The 14,824-nt window shown below is 50.0% G+C and overlaps 1 long non-coding RNA gene across 13 annotated transcripts in view; it reads left to right on the plus strand.

Moving 5' to 3' along the window:
- Window positions 1-10,368: 10,368 nt before the first annotated feature.
- LOC120409075 overlaps window positions 10,369-14,824 on the plus strand; it is a 130,913-nt gene continuing 126,457 nt past the window's right edge. For all 13 annotated transcript variants that reach the window (XR_005601091.1, XR_005601094.1, XR_005601093.1 and 10 more), the window contains exon 1: window positions 10,369-10,890. This is a non-coding gene — a long non-coding RNA (uncharacterized LOC120409075). The remainder of the gene's footprint in view (window positions 10,891-14,824) is intronic.

Raw genomic sequence — 14,824 nt, forward strand, 5'->3', positions numbered from 1 at the left:
GGAAGGTAAAGTTTTGTCTACTGGGTTGTACTGGGATAAAGTTCTGTTGGAATTTGTCTGGGTGAGTTGCTGTTGGTTTTTCGGTATTGTTGTTTTAAAGAGTGTCATGCTAGAAGAGCAAATGGACTCCTTTTTAGATATTATGAATTGCAACAAATAAATAACATTCTGCTTCCACTGAAGTCAATGGGAAATTTGCATTGACTTCAATAGGATCGAGGGGTTAGCCCACTGTGATTAGTAGCAGATTGAATCAAACCACTGTGTTTTGGGCTAATCCCAAGTGGTTAATTACATTCTGCCTGCTTAAACTCCCCTCTAGTTTAAGTTGGGTACAGTATCCTTCACCTTCTGTCCTGGACTGCTCTGTTGTGTTGCTGTATGCTTTGAAAGAGTTACCGTGTTCCATTTTGGAGATGGCTACATTTTAGTAGAGGAGGAAACCTAATGCTTTGTAGAAACAGAAGGCTGCAGATGGAGACTGGGTCAACCTCAGTTTGATCAGTAGCTACTTGGTGTGGCAGTGCTTGTCAGTCGGCGTTCTGAAACATACTGGGATGCTGGGTGACCCTGTTTGCATGCTAGGATCCATCAGAATCAGTGAGCTCAGAGGTAGTGAGGTTTGGTTTCTAAAACACTGGGAACTCACTGAATACTTTTGGCCTTCCTTGTGCTGTTCGAGCCAGAATTTGCAAGGCCGTCTCTGCACTTCTTGTCTGTAGAGTTGTGCAGTGTTTGAATTTTCTTTGGATTAAAGAAAACATCTTGCATCAGCATTCATGTAACTATTCATTGCCCATGACAACTGGATAAACACAATTTTTTTTTGTAAAGAAAATATAACTGGCTCAAGGCCAGTTGAACTGGAAAGGTTTGTTTTCTGATTCTTTTTCAACTGCAAATTATTAAACTAGTTACAGGAAAACAAAAGAGCTGATCCTGCCAATTTTACTTGTGCGTAACCTTCATTGAGCCAAAAGCTAAATGTCTCACTTTGCTTTTATCAGTTCTTTCGCAGGCAAGTTTTCCCTGTAGTCAATGGGCCAAATTCTCATCTCAGTTATGCTGGTTTAGATTAACAGCAACTTCATTGAAGGTTAGCCTGGATTTTCATTGGTTTAACACAGATCCAAATCTGGCTCAGTGAATCTACAAGTCATTGGGAGTTATGTCTGAATAAGGACTTAGTAAAACTGATTAAGAACCTCAGGATTTGATACAATGATTTCAATGGGATTATCTGCTTGAATAAGGTTAATTGTGTGTCTAAGCGTTGCAGGTTGGGCTCAAAATCCCTCCCCCTCCCTGTCCCCTCTTTTACAGGTTTTGATTTTGAAGTCTTTAACTGGTGAACTGAGTTATCAAAATGCGCATTTATTCCCAGCGTAGGAGAGAATTACAAGAGAATTCTGTAGTTACGATCATATCTTTTATGTGATCTAAGAATAATAGAAAGCAATTTTACCATTAGGCTAATTTCTGGTTTCATTTGCTCCTGTTAATTAAGGAATGGAGATCAACATAATGCAGGCATCTGGTGTGAACACAAGTCCTGCTATTAGGGGGGGCAGCATGCCTGTATTTATCTATAGAAGAAGAGCAGCCTAGGCAGCAGCAGGGCAAACGTCCTCCAAATTGCCTCTAAATGCTCCTGCTATATAAGTATTAAATAATAACAATAAATGGCTTTCAAGCGCTAGAAACACGGTGGTATCTGAAACCACAGTCCAGATGGAAAAAAATCTATATCCTATGGATATGCAGTTCACCACCTTATGCAACTGAAAATAAATAGGATTTTTTTCTTTTTCTCCAATACCAATCTGCTTAGCTCCATCCAATTTCATCCAGCATTCAGAATGAGCTGAGCTAGCCAAAAACTGTCCTGGAAGCAATCCTACTATACTCCTACCTGCCCCATGGGTGAATTGTTGAAGGGGAGGAGAGGATGCTGGTGCCAATGAATGTGAAAGTCAGGAACGCTTTCAATTTTAGTGCATTCTGTGTTTTCCATACAAGACATTCCCCAGATTTTAAGGGTAGAGGTTATGCAAAACTCACTGATAAAAGCTCTTCTGCTAAGCAATCAGGAGTCCTGCCAAATGGGAACAATTCTGGGAAACAACAATTTTCACTTTGGTAACTAACATTCATTCAAAAACATTATAATTATTATTAATTTCTTGTGCTCAGGAAGTTTGTGTGGCTGTTCTTGATTCCTTGATGTGGACCACTTGTCTCCCTGTTATTCAGGTCCTGCGGAGTTGGCACTAAAAGAGAAATGTTTTTCAGGCAGTGTTGTTTTTTTCTCCTCTGTGGACCTTTAAGTCAGTGGCAAAATTAACCAAAGCATCATACAGTGAGAAACCCTGAATCTTGTCAAGGGATTTAGAGGGATTTGAGAGCTTTAAAGATTTTTCATTGTCACGATTTGGAATGATTTATTTTTTGGGGTACATATTTCTCATGTTAAGCTCATGAAGGATATAAAATCCTATTAAGGAGAGCGATGGGGCTGAAACAGATGCTCCAGCTCATGCAGAATGCAGCCACCCACCTCCTCGGTGGGATGGGATGCTAAAGGCATATTGTCCCTGGGCTCAGGGCTGGCCTTAGGGGCGGGCCACCCGGGTGACTGCCCCGGGGTGCCATGGTCAAGGGGGCACCGTGTGGCAGTCCAGAGGTGTGTGCTGCGGCTGTAGAGTCAGAAACTGCTCCTGGCTGGCAGGACAGTGTCGCATGGCAGAACACCCAGATGTCTCCCTGCTTCCTCCTGGCGGAGGAACATGGGGGGAGGGACGAGCGGTGACACACAGATACTGCTCCCACTCCCAACATTCCTCTGTGTGTCCCCCTGTAGTGGGGAGTGAGGCGCAGCATTGAGCACTCCGAGCATCCAGGTCACTTTCCCCACCTGGGCTGCTGCTCTCTTGTCTTCCCCTTACACAGCCCAGGTGGGGAAAGTGACCTGGATGCAGGGAGCCCTGACACGGCTCCTCACTCCCCACCCCTCACAGCCTCCTAGGGGGACGCAGAGGAGCCGTGTTGGGGGTGGGGGGTAAGCAAGCAGCAATGCCAACTACTCCATGCATCCAGGTCAGTTTCCCCCTGTGGGTGCAGGAGGGGGATGTAGGGGTTAGGAGCACAGGAGATGGGGCAGGGCTTAGGGCTGAAGGGGAACAGTATAGGGGTTAGGGGTGCAGGATCGGGGGGTGCTGGGGTTAAGGGAAAAGGGGCATAGTGCAGGAGTTAGAGGTGAAGGGATGCTGGGGAACCTGGGGAGCCCAATGGGGGGCACCATGGAGGCCAGGGGCAATGGGTGGGGGTGCTGCACCCACAGGGGCCAGGGGCACCAAAATATAAATTCGCCCAGGGTGCCATTTTTCCTAAGGCCGGCCCTGCCAGCCTGGGCTTCCATCCCTCCTCAGGTGCCCAGTCCCCTTTCTTTGCCGGCTCAAGGCCCTTGTTCTGACAATCAAAGCCATGAGTGGGTCAGGATCCAACTACCACAGCTACTGTATCTCCTTCCATATCCCACCAACACAACTGCACTTCCCTGGAACAACATTGCTTATAAAGCCACGATGAAGCTACTAAAACTGGAGATAAAGTGTTATTGGTTGAGGGAGTTCAGCTGCGGAAGGAGCTTCCAGAGGGGATTAGAATGTTCTGAAGTCTGATGGCCCCTAGGGCACGGCCCTCTTCTTGGAAAAATCTTCCCCGTAATAACTGGAACAATTTAAAAGAAAAATTCTCTGTGTCTACTCCAAGCAGAATGTCCTATAACCAGGGCCTGGAAAAGAGCAGAAGACTCCATGAAATTCACTAGGGACCTGATTTACCTGGCAAATGCTAAGATAGTACAGACACGGACACTACATTAAACCCTCAGAAAGAAAGAAGAAAGAGGTTCTCCTATGTTTAGGAGTAGGGTGTAGAGGATTCGCATTGGAGGTTTTGGTTTGGCCCAGGTTAGAAAAAAGAGGCCTGTTTCCAAGTTCAGAGCTGGATCTGAACTTCTGCAGTGCTCAGGAGATGTTTGGATTCAGGATTTTGGTTTGGGCCCATCTCTGATTAAGGGTAGAAGGTTATTCAAAGATTCTAGCCCAGGGTGGGCAAACTTTTTGGCCCAAGAGCTACATCTAGGTACGGAAATTGTATGGTGGGTCATGAATGCTCATGAAATTGGGGGTTGGGGTGCGGGCACTGAGGTGGGGCCAGAAATGAGGTTTTCAGGGTGTGGGAGGGGACTCTGGGCTGGGGCAGGGGTGCAGGGGGGATGAGGGGGTGAGGGGTGCAGGCTCCAGGCGGTGCTTACCTCAAGCAGCTCCCGGGAGCAGCGGCATGTCTCCCCTCTGGCTCCTACACGGAGGTGTGACCAGGCTGCTCTGCACGCTGCCCCATCTGCAGGTGCTGCCCCTGCAGCTCCCATTGACCCCATTTACTGGCCAATAGGAGCTGCAGGGGTGGCGCTTGGGGCAGGGGCAGGGTGTGGAACCCCCTGGCTGCCTGTATGCATAGGAGCCTGAGGGAGGATGTGCCGCTGCTTCTGGGAGCCACGCGGAGCAAGACCTCCACCCCTCTCCCCAGCAGGAACTCAAGGGCCGGATTAAAATGTCTGAAGGGCCGGATGCGGCCCCCGGGCCGTAGTTTGCCCACCACTGACTTAGAGCCTAAGCAAGTGGGTGAGCCCCACCACTGTACTGAGGGAGAAGTCTCCCACCATACAGTCAAATTATCAGTGTTGAGTCCAATTTTATTTAACATCTTTATTGATCATCTGGAGGAGGTGGTAAGAAAGCAGACTAATTGGGAGGTGAGGCAGAGCAAACTCCAATCAGGTCAGAGAAACAAACCTCGAGTAGCTAAACAAATGGACAGGAAATAAAATGTGATTAAACAAGGGGAAGTGTACAGGGCTAGTACATCTAGGAAAAAATATCCCATCATTTTAACAAGCTGGAGATACTAGGAAAGCAATTGGGCGGGGAGCTTGCAGTGTAACATTGTGGCAAACTCACTTAGAAAGTCCAGTGAAATTTTGGATGGCACACTGTAATCTGGCGCGTCGGGGCTCAACCCTCCTGCAGACCGGAGGAGAGCACACCCACCGCCCCCCCTCCCCCCTCGTGGGAGTCCAGGCCCTCTGGAGGGGGGGGGGAACACAAACAATCTCTCTGTAGGTCCAGGTTCAGTTCAGACAGCAGGGGCCCAGGGGCAGCACACTCACTAAACACTACGCCCCCCCCCCCAGTTAGGGCGGCGGGCCCGGGACAGCAGTCCTCGCGCCCCCTTATATAGCAGGGCCGGGCACCACAGTCAGTAGTATAAGCCCAGGCCTCTCTGGGGGGGGGGGGCAGCAACAATAAGCCAGTCAAGGCTCAGAGGGGCTGAGGGGCAGCGGCAGCAAGCAGCCAGGACAATACTGGCCCAGGGCTCTGGCAGGGGCTGCAGCAGCAAGCACAGCCTAGGAGCTGGGGCCAGGCAGGGGCAACAGCAGCTGCAAGCAAACAGCAGGCTCAGGCTGCAGGGGCTGGGCAGCAGCAGCAATAAAAGGCAAAGTCAATATAAGCCCAGGCCTCTGAGCAAGAGGGGCCAGCAGAGCAGCAGCTAATATAAGCCCAGCAGGCAGGGGGCAGGGCTCAGGCCCAGCAGCAGCCTGAGCCAGGCCCAGGCCTCAAGCAGGGCCCAGGCCTCTGGGGCCAAGCCCAGCCCAGCTGGAGCCAGCAGCTGGGCTGCAGCAGGGAGGCCTCAGGGGCAGGGCCCCAGCAGGCAGGCAGAGGGCTAAGGCAAGGCCAGAGGTAAGCCAGCAGCAGCCCAGCAGCAGGGGGCAAGCAGCAGGCAACAGGGCCAAGCAGGCTCCAGAGGGCTAGGGGCTGGGCTAGGCCCAGGAGCTGGGCCTAGGGGGCTGGAGGCTCTGCTGCAGGGCAACAAACAGGCAGCAGGACAGTAAGGCAGAGCCCAGCCCAGCAGGCAGGCGCCTAGGCAAGGCCTAGTTCAGGCCAAGGCAGGCCGCCTGAGGGGCTCAGTGAGAGGTAGGCTGAGCCCAGCCGGGGGTGGGGTGGGCCCACAGGTGAGGTGGGTGGGGGGGGAAGGGAGCCCGGGCCCCTTGACTGCCCCACGTGTTCCCCCCCTGGGCCCTCCACCACACGGCCGGGGACCCAGCCCTCGGGTCACCTCACGGCAGGGCACACCCAACATCACGGCACGTGCATGGGCCAGGCCTGACACACCTCTCATCCCCCCGCCCCCCCTCCCTCCCCTCCCCTCCGCCCGGTTCGCCCTCATCCGGTCTGGTCCTCCTCCCGGTCCTCCTCCGGGCCTGAGGTCTGCTGGCTCCCTCGGTCCTCCCGCCCGGCTCCCCGGGGGCCTCCCCCGCGTCCGCGGGGGGGGGAAGGGGGGGGCCAGGGGGGGGCTGGGCGGCGGGCGGTCCAGCGGTCGGCGGCGGGCGGGCGGGGCGCGCCTCCTCTGCGCAGGCGCGGGCTCCTCGCTCGGGGGGCGCTAGTCGCGTGCTGCTCCTCCTGCTCGCCCGCCCCCTGCTCGGTCGGGAGCTCCGGGCGCGGGCCTGGCTCTCCTGCTGCTCCTCCTGGCTCTCTCCCGGCTCCTGTTTTGCCTGCTCTCTGCTTGCTCCCTTCCTGGGCTCCTGGTCTCTTGACCGGAGCTTCCTGTCACTCTGGAGCTGTGCTGGCCCGGCACTTGGGCCACCTCCTCCCAGACCCTCTGAGACACACACAGAGCCATCATGAAACGAACCTGGGATGCAAGTCACCCCCTACACTGTATTCCACCTGCAAAACTACAACTATAGGTGAATGCTGTATTTGGGCACCTCAGTGCTGGAAAGAAATGGATACCATACAGCCCAGATGACAGTGGAATGGAATCTAAGCCCTTCATTTTCAGTTGGCTGTGCTATGGTGTTTGTAATGAAAGAGACTGGCTAGACGCGATGACGAGCTGAGCAGGTTCAGTTCTCACTGTGTCTTAGGGGGCTAGCCAGAAACCTCAGAGAGGCCTCGTCAAGAAAATATTTCCCCTGCAGAAGGATAATGAAAAAACTAAGCAAGGAGTTTGCTGTGGTTAGACAGAGAGACAGACAGACATGGAGGGCTCCATCTGTCTGTCTGTTTCCCATGCCACTGACCGGCACTGGGTCTAATTCATTGTATCAGCTAGGTGACCGTCACTAACTGTACCTTCTTTCCTGGATTAGTTGCTGTTAATGATTGAGCTTTTCCATCTAAAAATAAACAATCTGTGTGTGCGGTTGTTTTTCTTTAATAGCAGGTTACAATTTAATGCTAAACTCTTTTGGCATCTGATAGACAAGTTCGTTTTTTTTTTTAAAAACCAACCCACAAACAAAGTAGGAGATTACTTTCACATAAGTAGCAACAATCTCTTCCCTGCGGGCTCCAAAGATTGGGTGGATCTCACTATCACCCTCTCCTTAGCTGATTAAGGGTTTGAATATCTACAGGCAGGGATGTGGGATTGCGTAACAGGCAGTTTCTTTGGAAGCCCAAAGGATTGATGGACATTCTGGGCTTTTTAGGCAGCTGGCTAGAATTTATCATTGTTTTCTTTTAATGATAACTCGGAAGACGGAGAGGATTCATGCAAGAAATGGAAAGAAGTAGCATTTGTCTCTGTTACATTTTCTCACAGACAGAGCAAAACATGAAGGGCCGGATCCTCAGCTGGTGTAAATCTGTGTAGAGTCACTGAAGTCAATGGTTTGCTACTGATTTTTACCAGTTGCCGATCTGGCCCATATATTTAAGTCAAGATTACTTTTAGAAAAAATGGGTTTGTGCCTTTTTAATGTTTTTTCTCATTTGTGGTATGCGAATAAGGCCTAACCTATTTTGGTTTTGATGTTTTAAAGACTGTTTTTAATACACCAGACCTTTAGGTCCTGTTTACCCTGTTTTTGAAGAAGCCTTTATGGACAGATGGGGATCTGGTGCGGTTAGAACATCAGAGACACTAGGAAGTTAAACTTGATTAACTGAGAGAAGTGATTTTTATTCAGACAGTTTACAATTCTGCCTTTTGTTTTTTATTAACACCTATTTAAATTAAACATCTTATAAGCAGTTGGAGTAAAAGATTTTTTAGTTAAAGAGTCAACTGTGTTTGCACTTTCATAGAAAGGTTGAGACTGCTCACACGTTTTGTGTGCTCTGACAAAAGCCAGACCAGACTTGAAATTCCTGATATATTTCTAAGATAAAACCCTAGCAGAAAAAATTGGAAGCAATGTTTAAGCCTTCTTTATACATTATAAAGATGCAAAAGAAAAAGGGGATAGACAGTTGACCTGGGAGAGGAACAAATCCCAATTTTATTCCCTTTCAAGTCATCATTGCTTCTTTGGAAACCTGTATGTACAGGTATCCATGGGCGGCGGGTGAACCTCAGGCTTGGGGACGCTAGCCCCTGGCCCAGCCTGCCCCTTCTGTCTGAGGCCCCACCCCTCCTGCCGAAGCCTAGAGCCTCCCTCCCCCAGCCCTGGAGCACCGGGCAGGAGGGTGGCACCCCCCCTTTCCCCCAGCCCCGGAGCACAGGCCAGCACTCATTAGCCCCAGCCCCAGCCTGGGGCCCCAGCCATGGGGGGAAGAGCCCCCTCTCCTTCCCCCCCCCCCCGCAGCACAGCACCAGGAAGCAGGAAGGGGCATCGGGCGGAGCATGGGCGGGGCCACACAAGGCTGTTTGGGAAGGCTCAGCCTTCCCTGGCCTTCAATACCTGCTGTCCCTGCAGGTATCTAATAGCAGCTGTGAGTATTGTACTTCCAAACACATAGAGCAAAACAACGACTTTCAGTCTACATTTATTTTTATTTTAGATTCAGGCAAGCAGCTAAAAAAAAGAGCAAAAGTAAAGTATCCATTTGAGAAAGCACAGTGTGTGCCAATTAGTAGCAGGCAGCAGCACGTCTAAGGGTACGTCCATACTACCCGCCCGGGTCGGCGGGTAGCGATCGACTTCTCGGAGTTCGATATATCGCGTCTCATCTAGACGCGATATATCGAACTCCGAACGCACTCCCGTCGACTCCAGAACTCCACCACCGCGAACGGCGGTGGCGGAGTCGACGGGGGAGCCGTGGACTTCGATCCCGTGGCGTGAGGACGGGTAAGTAGTTCGAACTAAGGTACTATTCGCGTAACTGAACTTGCGTACCTTAGTTAGAACCCCCGCCCCTAGTGTAGACCAGGCCTTAGAACAAAATGGCTGCTGTCTCGTAGACAGGCAGCAGCGTTTTTGGAAATGTAAGCCGAGGCACACAGAAAACAAAGATATCAGCGCTTCAAGCTGCATATACCACAGTGGCTGGAGTGAATGTATGGCAATATGTGGCGGTGAAAAGGGAAGGCAGGTGTCAGATGTTCAGAAGAAGCTAAGCTGCAGTCCCAGCCTAAGGTTTAAATGGCATGTCTGTATCTCTCCCCTCCCCCAGGTCTCTGTGTTCTGCAGCTCAGATTGAACTACAGTAAGGTCAGTGGGTCTCAAGGGAAACTGTGAGAAAGTAAAGGTTATTAAAGGGCTTTGTACACAGAGAAGGCGAAAGAACTTGAGTTGCCTTGAGCATGAGTGCTGTGATCTAGATATTGAAGTGTGGCACCCCCATGCCTGGAACAGCAGTGTTTTTACTTTTACAGCTATTCAATCTCTATTTTGGTGGGATTTCTATGGCTCTAGAGTAACAAAGAAAGAAAGGATTAAACTGACAAAGGTGCTAGACAGCAGCTCCCCGCTGTACCAAAAGGACACAAGCCTGGGAGCATTCTGTTATATATCATGACAATGTGATGTCAAGAAGACTCCATGAAGCCAATGTCCTAGTGCCCCAGATATGTGAGCTCTGCCTCTTCAGAAATGCTCTACTGCTAGCCATTTGTGTCTGATTCCGCTAGGTAAGTGAAACCGAGAAGAGTTTATCTTGTTAGTCTGAACCGTAGCTGTTTGCCTGTTACAAAAGGCCTTTTTAATCCACTGTGGTGAGCCCCTTTAATCCAAATCACTGAAAGACCCCTAAAGCAGGGAGATTGATTTGATCTGTATGATTTAAACGCCTGATTCCAGGATTCTTTCCAGACATCAATTTATATTGTTGAGGCAAAATATTCCTGTAACATAACATTGGTCTCAACATACAGAGCTGAAAGTGAATTGCCAGTAAGACATTCCATACGCTTAAATACTATGTGCTGAAGCTCCATTGGGCAGGCTTTGTCTGCAGCCAGTGTGGGTGTGTTCATCATTCTTTGCTTTCTGACATCACAGTGGTTAAGCTGACATTCATTATTCTGTGCTTGCTCTAGAAGTCACTATAATATTGCTATTAGCTGTTTCAGGTGAGATCAGAACAGGGTCAATCCCTTGCCTGCCTCTTCAGACAAACGAAAGTGCTGGGGAATTTTAGCTCAAACAGGAACTGAAAATGCTCTTCCGTTTAAGATGATGTCATCTCACCTGTAACATTGTAGATGTTGCTCATGTGCTCCATGTGGAAGAAAGGCTGGTCTTGTGGATAGTTAATTATTTATACAAGGTGTCACCCTCCGAAGGGAGAGACTGAGAGAGAGATAAAGAGCCTGGTCATAGAGCTGGGCACTCAGCTGGGATGTGAAACAGGCAGAACAGGGACCTGAGTCTGACACTCCCACATGAGTGTCCGAACCAGCAGGCTATTGGCTGTGTGGGGACTGGGGCCTCTGTCTTGTTTTTCATGAAAAATTTGCAGTTTTGTGCTGATGCAAAATGAAAACAGTTTCTAAAACCACCATTTGTCTCCAAGCAATGGAACTCTGGTTTTCCAGCCAGCCCTAAGCGTGATCTCGGAGGTGCAGACGGTTGGGTTCCCCCATCTCAGACCTAACAGTGTAAGTGAAGGCTCCCTATGCTTTATGGTGATAATTCCCCCTTCCGCTCCCCAGAGAATAAGGAAGAAGTCCACCTGGCAGGGGAAGCAACATGGTTCATACCCCTCACCTAAGGGTGAGGCAGGGAGGCCTGATGAAGCAGCTGTTCTGGCCTTTCTATTAGTTCCCAACACTGGCAAAGTACCATTTGTGACTTCCTCTGGCTCCAGCCAAGCCTGTGAGTTTGCCTGACACGTGCTGCGGACAAGTGAGTTCATGGAACATTTTCCCAGCCGCCCACTTTAACCCCAAGCAAGCCATAGCGAGGTGGTGAGAATGGAGTGAAGTCCAGTGTCCCTTACATAGCTCTGAAAGGCTGCCTCCAGCTCCCTGGTCCAGCGAGGTCTTCACTTTGTTATTTTGGCAACACAGTTTGGCATGTTGATGGGGTCCTGCTGCTGTGTAGAGTGTACAGTGTCACCTGGGTCCGGTGCCAAGGCAGTTCTATGCCTCCCCATCCCCAGAGCAAGTCAATTAATTAATTAATGTCCCCACTCACCTTCTTCTCAGACATTACCAGTTGTTCTGTGATCACTGGCATGGTCATTATTATGTGGTCAGTCACAAGGTGGGACATCTTGCTGCCCCTGTATCTTTTCAAGGCTCAGGATCTTTTCCAGGCCACGCCAAATAAGTGACTTCTTATCACAGATCCTACTGAGCGAGCACCCTCTAGTACTGTGGGGGGAATCCAGGCCTCTGGGTTCTAGATGCCTGAGGTGTTTCACGCTCCTAGAGCCTGAACAGAGTCCAGCCACTGTCCCAATCTTGGGATCCCTAGGCACATTCTCAGGGTGCAGAGCTGGCACCCCGTATCGAGAGCTGGAACCTGCTGTCCAGCTGCCTAGCCCCCCTGGGTGCAGCACTGGCCCTTGTCTCCCCTGTACTTGGACGCACTCCTCTCCCAGAACTCCACCCCAAAGATGTGAAGCATCTGGTTTCCAGTTTAACTCTTTCCAGACCAGGCAGTAGCTGAAGCAGTCTGTTAGTGCATGCGTGTGCACACATACCACACACACACGCTGCCCAGACTAACAACTTTACGCTCTTTTATATTTAATCATGGTAAATTATTTTATTGCTAAAGGCTATTTGCAAGCCAACAAGCTCTTTGTTTCTTTGAGGGCTCCCCTGCATATTCCCAGCCCCTAATGACACCTTTCTGTTGGTGAAATCACAATAATCACTGTTATGTCACAGAGGGCGGGGACTCCTGGTGGTGACAAGGGGCCTAGGGGGTAAGCAGAAGAAACAGATGGCTGTAGGCTATGGTTTAAGTGCACAGAGTGGATGTGTGGAAAGGCTGCTGGTCTTTGCTCCCTCCTGATGTTGGTGCTGCTCTGTGTAGGGCCAGTATACCCCTGCACTGGATTAGAGCTGACCCACGTCCATAGGTTCAAAAATACAGGCAAGGATTGGTGTAGCACAAGGGCATTCTGGTCACACCTTTCCTCCAGCCACAACCCCAGTTCCCTGCTGCTACTGCAGCGGGGAACGTGAATGATGTAACAGCTACATTGACTTGATGTCGCCAAAGAACCCCCCTCAAACTGAAGTGATCGTCCCTGGACTAGTCACTCTATTGCTGGGGTCTGAATGCAAATATTTTCACACCTCTCCGCTTAATGCTACGTTGCCCCTAGATACAAGCCCAAGTTTTCAGTTGCTCACTAATTATAGCCAAGGTTTCCAAAAGTGGCTAGTGATAGTGGAGGCCCAACTTGGGACACTGTAAAGGGGTCTTGTTTCTAATGGTGAATGCTCAACGCTTATGGAAAATCAGGTCCCCTTTCAGGTGTCAGTCTGGGCACTCAGGTTGGAAGCTCCAGAAATTAGTTTGTGTTTTTGTAAATTTTGGTCACGATCTTTTACAAAAATATGCCGTGTGCTTTTAGTGAATCCTTGAGGATGATGCTAAAAAAAAATTAATCTTGCCAGTCATCCCACAAAGAGACAGCCTCTTCCAGTTGTGGGAGAGCCACTGGTGAATGAGCTTCATGAGCTATTGGCCTTTGAATCTCACTCTAAGTATTTCATTTGCAAGGTGGTGATATAACTTTGAACATATACAGGATAGTGTTGATTCCAGGGTAGGCCCTAACAGAGGAACAGCATGAAATACATTTATACAGACACGTGTATAACTGATGGAGGGAGTGTTACCAAATGGTTAGTGCACAGGACTTGACGTCATAGCTCCTGGATTCTATTCCCAGCTCTGACACTGACTCTCTGTTATCTTAGGCAAGTCACTTAACCTTTCTGCCTCACTTTATTATCATCATTTTTAGCTAAAACTGTGATAATACCTACCTCATATCGACATTCTGAGGCTTCATTGTAAAGAGCTTTGATGCAGATATTTAATGTCTTAAACATACTGTATATATTTAAGGGTGAGAGATCCTTGTGTTTTTATTGATTTCTCTTGTGTTTACCATTCACTGGTGTTAACTAGGCTAAAACTAGACAAATTAACCAGAGTCGAGTGGTGACTCACCGAAGTGCTCTGGCCCATGAGGAAATACCGGGAACCCTGGGCTTGTTCAGACTGAGAGGAGACAGGGTAGCTGTTTACAAATAGTGTACATCAGGGGTCGGCAACCTCTGGCATGCGGCTTGCCAGGGTAAGCACCCTGGTGGGCTAGGCCAGTTTGTTTACCTGCCACGTTGGCAGGTTCAGCCAACAGCAGCTCCCACTGGCCGCGGTTCACCATCCCAGGCCAATGGGTGCTGCAGGAAGCGGTGCGGGCCAAGGGATGTGCTGGCCGCGGCTTCCTGCCACCCGCATTGGCCTGGGACAGCAAACTGCGGCCAGTGGGAGCCGCGATCGGCCAAACCTTCCAACGCGGCAGGTAAACAAACTGGCCCAGCCCGCCAGGGTACTGGCCCGGCCCGCCAGGGTGCTTACCCTGGCAAGCCACATGCCAGAGGTTGCCGACCCCTGCTGTACATAGTGGGACATTCAAAAGAGGATGCAGATCAAATGTTTTCAGTAGCAAGAGGACAGAAAAGGCTGTTATGGACTTGGGCGGCAGCAGGAAACGGTTAGGATCAATATCAGGGGAAAACTTTATAATTCCAAGAAGAGTCATTGCAATTGGAACAAGCTGTCCAGTCGTGGATTCTGTTCCAACCTCCAGCCATCACTTCGGGATGATGAAATCAATCCTGCTATATGGCATGAGTTGAGATGGACTGTGTGACCCTCTCACAGCCCCTGAGATGGGTCTCAGAATAGAAGGGAATGCTTGTTTGCAGAAGTGGAAGCTTGTATAATACACTGATTGTTCTTTAGATTGTACATGGCCCTTCAGGGCAGGGTCCGTGTCTTCCTCTGTATCTTCCCAGCATGTTTTAGGCACCACTGCAATATAAACAATAATAATCCTCAGTCCCCAGTTGAATGGCAGGAGGAAATTGGAAGAAAACGAATGTTCTGGGAGCCAGACAGTAGCACACTCCAGCTGAGCACAGTCACTTACCAGCTACCTGGAGGGCAAATTCCTATGGCTACAGCCCCAGACACACAAGGCTTGTGTCACTGCAGCTGGGGTTGCTCTCATTCCTCTTCTCCCTTCGCTTTTGTGAGTAGTCAGCAGTTGTAAGAACTGAACTGCAGTATCTTGCACCATGGCCCCTTTGTAAGGAGCAATCCTGTTCCTTCCGGGGGAAAGCGGGGGAATGGCGACATGATGGCCTCCTATCATTACAAGAGCAATCCTGCCTGCGCTGGGCAGGGGGGCTCAGGCTGGACAGCTGCACCAGTGGCATGGGCACAGTTGCTCCTGTGGATGACAGCACCTGTTTTAACTGGCTGGGGGACTGGTCATGTCCTGGGCTGGCAGATTATCATTGCTGGGTAAGCACTGTGTGCAGTCATGGCCTTTTAAAA

This window comes from Mauremys reevesii, linkage group 7 (genome assembly GCF_016161935.1).
Source record: "Mauremys reevesii isolate NIE-2019 linkage group 7, ASM1616193v1, whole genome shotgun sequence".
NCBI classification, from domain to species: domain Eukaryota; kingdom Metazoa; phylum Chordata; order Testudines; family Geoemydidae; genus Mauremys; species Mauremys reevesii.